At 43.7% G+C, this 8,174-nt stretch overlaps 1 long non-coding RNA gene across 5 annotated transcripts in view; it reads left to right on the top strand.

Moving 5' to 3' along the window:
* The window catches only part of LOC120973804 (uncharacterized), a 30,608-nt gene extending 27,219 nt beyond the window's left edge, over positions 1-3,389 (top strand). For 4 of the 5 annotated variants that reach the window (XR_006670693.2, XR_012203431.1, XR_012203432.1 and 1 more), the window contains 3 exons: positions 1,512-1,936; positions 2,042-2,142; positions 2,574-3,389. This is a non-coding gene — a long non-coding RNA (uncharacterized lncRNA). Of the gene's footprint in view, positions 1-68; positions 1,937-2,041; positions 2,143-2,573 lie in introns of all 5 variants that reach the window. The other variant, XR_012203433.1, reaches the window with a different exon arrangement.
* Positions 3,390-8,174: the final 4,785 nt, after the last annotated feature.

The raw sequence follows: 8,174 nt of genomic DNA, 5'->3' as shown, positions 1-8,174 counted from the left end.
TCGACTCCCCTCCCGAAATTTGGCATGTTACTTGATCATGGATTCATGGTGCTGATATCCTGATACAGAGAAGCTCAACAGCAAATATGGTCAATGGGTAATAAGCCTTGTTTTTTGCCTTGCTGTTGGCTGCAGCAGCACATGCGATGAGCTTATTCAGCACGTGGACTTTGAATCAATAAGGCTGATTGGAGTTGAAATGAATTTGAATCAGGAAAAGGATATAGTGTAGGCTTAGCCTTGGACCATATATGCACGCAGCTCATGCATTTCTACACGTAGTCCTAACTTTTATTAACCTGTACAGTCCTAACTCCAATATATACTTGGATTCTGTAGAGCAACGGTAACTCGTCTGCCTACTAATTCTGCTCCCGTAACAACGCTTTGCTGTAATTATGCATATCAAGTGCTCCACATACATAGTATTCTGGATGGTAGTATATTTCCTGGACCTTTTTCCCCAATTTATAATGATCTAAAATGGTGTGCATATTAGGTTTTTAAATGGACGAAATGGAATTCTTTTTGGATGGATAAGCATGGCCTACCTGAGAAGGAAGTATTCATGTGCGACAGAAAAATCTGCTTTGTTTGTGCCTTTTGGTTTTGTGGGCTCTTTTGCAGTTGCAGGGACAGATGCACTAAGCATCTTAGTCTAAAAATTATCTTGTTTGTGCAGTTGCAGGGTAACTATCTGAACGCAGTGCAGATTTTAGGTCAAATAACACCCGTATGATATAGATAATGGCTTCATTGGAAAAACATTGTAACCCTGTATATGATCTATTTTGTATCCTGCATGTTCTAATATTAACAGTTTTGAGTAGGTGCGTTCATAAGACTCAGTATGCATTAGTGTTATATCTTGGAAGAATGTGAAATTGTTATGCTTTGTACTGCAGGCCCTAGTTGCTGCTCCTTGGAAAATAACCTTAATGCTCAATTGAAGTCCTTAAAGTTACTGGTTGCCATCTGTAATGTTAAAGATACTCCCTCTGTCCCAAAATAAGTGTCTCAACTTTGTACTAACTTTAGTACAAAGTTGTATTAAGCTTGAGACACTTATTTTGTGACGGAGGGAGTAATAAATAAAAGTTGGGCATGCTATTAGAGCTTCATCCACTTGGAAAGACATCTGAAACACAGAGTCTGTCAAATAGTATAGCACCTGTTTAAGGCTAGTTGTGCGCAAGGCATTTTACTTTGGTGAGATTACATGGGTTAGAATCTGGCACATACAGTTTGCCCTTCTGTTCTTGCATCAACTAGCAGCTCTTGCAACACCACACATTTTGATCACTGTTTCACGTCTACTTTTACTCCTTTTAGGTTTCGAAAAAATCATGGTTCAATTAGTTTTAGGTCAGGAATTATGAAACACTTAGACATTAATTTAAAGGCTGATTACGCAAGGCACTACTCTTTTAAAGACTGGGAGCCTTATGCATACTGGAGCACTGCTAACATGTGTTTTGATGATGTTCATCACTAAACATTTGACTTTGCAGGCTTGTGGTCAGCTTGACTAGTTTCAAACAATGGCGGAACGCTTGGCTTCGATATTTGGTACAGAGAAAGACAGTGTCAACTGTCCATTTTTTACTTCAAGATTGGAGCTTGTCATCATGGCGATCGCCGCTCCTGCATCCATAACAGGCCAACCATGAACATGTATCAGCGCTCTGATATGATTACCCCTGGTCACATGATCCTTCGAAATTAAGCATCTCTTCGCCTTTATATACACTTGTTTACATTAATATCTTTCCTCTGTACTTCACACACACACACACACACACAAACACACACACACACACACACACATGTGACCTTGAAGGAATATTTGGAACGAAGTTTTCTAAGTTTTGTTGCACAGAGGAACATATGCCATTTGTTTAGAAGTACAAGGAAGGAATCAGGAGTATGCTTGGAAGTAAGTTCCCCACCATGGATATGATCCTTGGAAATTAAGCATCTCTTCGCATTATGCTTGTTTGCATTTATATATTTCATCTGTACTTTATACATATGTATACAGGTGACCTCAAAGGAACGCTTTGAAATGAAGTTTGCAAAGTTTGTTGCTCAGAGGAGAGGAGCACTGATCTGCTAGGGTGCAACACAATTCTTCTAAGGCAGGTGTGCCTCAATTTTTAGTAGTGAGCTAATTTGTTATAGAAGTGCATATGTAAATCTCGTATGTCCATTCTTAACATGCTTTTACATTTCTGAATTTCTTGTTTGATCTTTAATGCGATATTGGTGCGCTATATCATCTGGTATACACAGAAATCCTGGGTACTTTTTGGGTATTTGATAGAGATTTGTACTTGTGACCCTTCTTGTACTTGTAAACTAGCAAAACATATTAGCTTTACTTAACTGTTTTGTCGTATGATGCTTGGTTGCAGAGTCGAGCATAATGTTAACACTATCTGGTTCCATATTATGATCATAGGAGAGAGATTAATAAGAATATAAACAATGTCCATGGTGCTGTAACATAAACCACACTGATCTGACATTGTTCAGTTAAGTTGACATACATACTGACGTGCATATATATACAGGACCGAGGGAAGCACACTGTTAATTCTAAAGATGCTGATGCTGATGGAACTATGGAATGATTGGGAGCTACAGCTACTGGTGCTCCTAGGCTTCACGCTACAGATTTTCATCTTCTTTTCTGGTGGCCTCCGGCGGTGCAGAACTAACTAAGGCTGAGGCTTCTGATTTCGTTGGCTTACTTGCTATCTGACATGGTCGCAGTCTATGCTCTTGGCCAGCTTTCACTGCTTAACAATGATGTGCCTGGAGCTGGAGAAATGCACCGGCTCTCGTTTTTTTCGACGCCTTTCCTCATTCATCTTGGTGTGATTCTACTTGTATGAAAACAGGTCAATTTCCTGATCTAGAAGGCAAGCTGGAATTGGACTATCTGACACTTGTGAAGTGTGCTTTATCTAGCGCATCAGGTGTCAGAAATCTATTTGTTGGTTGCAAGCTTGCTAAAATTGAAGGTAACATACAGAGAACATTTACTGGAGAGTGGCCATAGAGTGGACGAGCTCGCTTGCTCCTGCTAGGTGGACCAATGGAACAATCAGGCGTTGGTAGGTGTATTAAGTGCGGGGTAGGAAGCAGGGAAACATACGCGGCGTCCAACAGTAGTATACGGTGACGTGCGGATATGCAAAACGGCGGTCGGGCTCAGATGAGCTCTCTATCTAGGCTCCCAGTATGCTTCTAGATTCGTGCTCGTCAGTGTATATATGATGTGTATTTTTGCTTTTCTATTCCCTCTGTTCCTAAATATTTGTCTTTCTAGAAATTTCAACAAATAACTACATACAAAGCAAAATGAGTGAATCTACATTCTAAAATATGTCTATATAAGCCTGGCACACACCAGTCTATGTCCTGGCAGCAACAGCGTCACTGCAACACTGCACCCAGTCAGTAGGTCCCATTGATTCACGAGCCTGATGGGCATGCACCTCTTTTATTTCTGTCAGATGTAACATCGGTTCACTAATTAAGAAAATAAACTGTATGTTTAGTACTGCAAATTAAAGATGTCACTATCTCAGCAGTAGTGGAAGGCACAAATTAGCAGTAACCGATTATCCTCCATTAGCTCTTATCATGATTAGCATTACTCGTTGGAAATTACTCCCTCTGTGTAAGACGTTTTTTTGACTCTAGTGTAGTGTCAAAAAACGTCTTACATTATGAAACAGAGGGAGTAAAAAGAATCGTCAGACACATGCTTACAAAGAGCACAGCCAACCAGGGCGTGCGTTAATGACAGCGATGCGCCACGCTCGACGCCGGCCGCCGGGTGCCAAAAAGGGCACCTTATCTATCTGCTCGTGCACGCTGCTGCATGCGTTCGCCCGCGACGTCGTTGAGCCTGGTTGCTTGCGTTGGCCGACGCCGGCGACGCGGGATCGAACAGTCCCGAGCATCAAACTGGACGGTGATGCTGAGCTCATGGTCTTCTCCGTCTCGGGATCTTGCATGTTAGGCGGGGACCCCCATGGTCTTCTCCGTCTCGGATGCCGAGCTCATAGAACAGTACGTCTGTGGTGTGAACTCGGGAGGGGCTAGCCGGAACCGCGAGTGCTTTGCATGGCTATGGCATGCGGCCGCCCTCGCTGCCAGCGGCAAGGATTAACGAGAGCCTCATAGTCACAGGTGACAGGACTAAGAAGATAGAGAATTGATCGAGAAACTGGTAGCTTCTCACATCAATGCTTGAGAAATAAAGATGAGAAAGAAGACGGAGTAACTGAAGAGAGAGAGCGAACAGTCGTATTTTCCCCACGTACACGGTCCGTATTTCATCTCAAAACTAGAAAGTGGCACAAATCACGAGACTACTCTATGGTCCAGATAAAGAGCTCAGCTGAGCGCGGGAGCCAAAACGCTGCTTCCGTGACGGTGCCGTTTAATACGACTGCACGATGAAATTAGAACGTGCATACGTTCCGGCACCAACCGAATGACTTCCCAACGTTATCAGCTTGGCAGTTGTCTGAACTATCTGAAGAGTAAACCTAAGTTGATCTTGATCCAAAGCGCTAGAGAATAATAACAAAATGAAATTTCCTAAGTGATTCAGGACTTTTGGTTCGCTGCACATTCTTGCCCCTCTGATGCTTTTGTGCAGCAATCTAGCTACCCGCTCGATGGAGAAAGTGTAGAGGGGCAATCTTGCTAATCAAGTGTAGTGAAATTCTGAAAAAAAGCAAGTGTAGTGTAAAATAGGGACACTACCTAGATTCCCATTCTATCTGCAAGTGCCTAAACTAAATGAAGCTTGCCCCCTCTGTCTATAGCAAGCAGTCTAAAACAGCAGATCGTTTTGGCTTTTAGGAAAAGGAGTGATTGGTGGAACTTGAGCTTAATCTGAATGTTTTCAGTACATGTCTGTGGCGGTAGTAGATATGCAGATCAACATATTTTTTTGTTGGAGAAAGACACAAAAGGTTTGAAGGGAGAATGGGAGACAGGAGAGCGCCGATTCAATAGCTGATACGTCTCCAACGTATCTATAATTTTTGATTGTTCAATGCTGTTATATTATCAATCTTGGATGTTTTATAATCATTTTATAGTCATTTTATATCATTTTTTGGTACTAATCTATTGACATAATGCCAAGTGCTAGTTGCTGTTTTCTGCATGTTTTTTACATCGCAGGAAATCAACACCAAACGGAGTCCAAATGCAACGAAACTTCACGGAGAATTTTTATGGACCAGAAGACACCCAATGGGCCAAGGCTGTGCCTGGGGGTGCTCCGATGAGAGCACAACCCACCAGGGCGTGCTAGGAGGCCCAGGCGCGTCCTGGTGCGTTGTGCCCACCTCGGGTGCCCCCCGGACCGCCTCTTTGCTCTATAAATACCCCAATATTCCAGAAACCCTAGGGGAGTCAACGAAAATCAATTCCAGCCGCCGCAGAGTCCAGAACCACCAGATCCAATCTAGACACCATCACGGAGGGGTTCACCACTTCCATTGGTGCCTCTCCGATGATCCATGAGTAGTTCTTTGTAGACCTTCGGGTCCATAGTTAGTAGCTAGATGGCTTCCTCTCTCTCGCTGAATTCTCAATACAATGGTCTCTTGGAGATCCATATGATGTAACTCCTTTTGCGGTGTGTTTGTTGGGATCCGATGAACTTTGAGTTTATGATCAGATCTATCTTTTTATATCCATGACAGTTATTTGAGTTTCTTTGATTTCTTATATGCATGATCTTTTATAGCCTCATATTTCTTCTTGATATTTGGGTTTTGTTTGGCCAACTTGATCTATTTATCTTGCAATGGGAGGAGGTGCTTTGTAGTGGGTTCGATCTTACGGTGCTTGATCCCAGTGATAGAAGGGGAACCGACACATATGTATCATTGCTACTAAGGATAAACCGATGGGGTCTATCTCTACATAGATAGATCTTGTCTACATCATGTCATCGTTCTTATTGCATTACTCCACTTCTCCATGAACTTAATACACTAGATGCATGCTGGATAGTGGTCGATGTGTGGAGTAATAGTAGTAGATGCAGGCAGGAGTCGGTCTACTAATCTTGGACGTGATGCCTATGTAATGATCACTGCCTGGATATCGTCATGATTATTTGAAGTTCTATCAATTGCCCAACAGTAATTTGTTCACCCACCGTTTGCTATTTTTCTCGAGAGAAGCCACTAGTGAAACCTACGGCCCCCGGGTCTCTTTCTCATATTATTTGCCTTTGCGATCTACTTTTCCTTTGCTTTTACTTTCAGACCTATTAAACAAAAAATACAAAAAATACCTTGCCGTGTTTATTTGGCGTTCGATCTATCAATCTACTACAATTTATTCACGTCCGTTTTGCCAACTTCTGGCGCCGTTACCCGGAAGGGATTGACAACCCCTTTAACACGTCGGGTTGCGAGTGGTTGTTATTTGTGTGCAGGTGTTGTTTACGTTGTGTTGCTTGGTTCTCCTACTGGTTCGATAACCTTGGTTTTATCACTGAGGGAAATACCTACCGCTGCTGTGCTGCATCATCCCTTCCTCTTTGGGGAAATACAGACGTAGTCCTAGCAGACATCAAAAGGAATTTCTGGCGCCGTTGCCGGGGAGGATCTTCAACACATACCAGGTTCCTAATCACAAATCTCATCTCCTCGCAATTTACATTATTTGCCATTTGCTTCTCGTTTTCCTCTCCCCCACTTCACAAAAATTTGTCGTTTAATTCGCCCCTCTTTTTCGTTCGCCGTTTTCTTGACGGTTCTGTTTTCCTCTCCTCGAATTCTATGATCACGCAAGATCTATCTAGGAGAAGCATAGCAACGAGCGGGGAGAGTGTGTCCACGTACCCTCGTAGACCGAAAGCGGAAGCATTTAGTAACGCAGTTGTTGTAGTCGAACGTCTTCACGATCCAACCGATCAAGTACCGAACGCACGGCACCTCCGCGATCTGCACACGTTCAGCTCGGTGACGTCCCTCGAACTCAAGATCTAGCTGAGGCCGAGGGAGAGTTTTGTCAGCACGACGGCGTGTTGATGGTGATGATGAAGTTACCGACGTAGGGCTTCGCCTAAGCACCACGACAATATGACCGAGGTGGAAATCTGTGGAGGGGGGCACCGCACACGGGTAAGATCAACTTGTGTGTCTATGGGGTGCCCCCTCCCAGTATATAAAGGAGTGGAGGAGGGGGCCGGGCGGCCTCTTGAGGTGCGCCCCAAGGGGGGATTCCTACTCCTACTAGGAGTAGGTTTCCCCCTTTCCTAGTCCAACTAGGAGGGGGAAGGAAGGGAAGAGGGGGAGAAGGAAAGGGGGGCCGGCCCCCTCCCCAATTCGAATTGGGCTTGGGGCGCGCCCCACCACTTGGCCGCCTCCTCCTCTCTTCCACTAAGGCCCATGAAGGCCCACTGACCCCCCGGGAGGGTTCCGGTAACCCCCCGGTACTCCGATAAATATCCGATACACCTCGGAACTTTTCCGGTGTCCGAATATAGTCATCCATTATATCAATCTTTATGTCTCGACCATTTTGAGACTCCTCGTCATGTCCGTGATCTCAGCGGGGACTCCGAAATACCTTCGGTACATCAAAACACATAAACTCATAATACCGATCACTACAAGAAATATGTCAACTTGTGACCACCACTATTGGTCACTGAAAGGTCATTGTTTTTCATTTGCTACCTTTTTTTGACCATAAACAGAAGGTCAAAAGCTGGTGGTCGTAAACTGAAATTAACGACCTTCTTTCTAATATGTAAAAGGTCGTTGGTTCTTTGACCAAATTTTTGGTCACTAGCAGCCTCCCCAAGCCACGTAGGATCCAGCGTGGCAAGCTGACGTGGATAAGATTCAGCCCGGTCCAATTCGGTGTTTTACATGGGCCGAGCCCATTAATTCAGCCTTTTTAATATTTATTTTTCCTCGTAATTTTTGCTAGCTACATGGGCTTTGGGCCATTGATTCGGCCTTTTTATTTTCTAGGCCATGGCCTTTTAGTCTACTGATTTTCTATTTTCAACCATTATATATTCAAGCTGGTCCCACTAGTCAGATGGGTCCAACTTGTCATGTTCATCTCTCAAATTGGTCCCACATGTCAGAAATGTACAAATTTGATAGATTATC

This window comes from Aegilops tauschii, chromosome 2 (genome assembly GCF_002575655.3).
Source record: "Aegilops tauschii subsp. strangulata cultivar AL8/78 chromosome 2, Aet v6.0, whole genome shotgun sequence".
Lineage (NCBI taxonomy): Eukaryota > Viridiplantae > Streptophyta > Magnoliopsida > Poales > Poaceae > Aegilops > Aegilops tauschii.
Note: the sequence above shows the minus strand (reverse complement) of the source record. Positions and strands in the feature narration are given on the sequence as shown.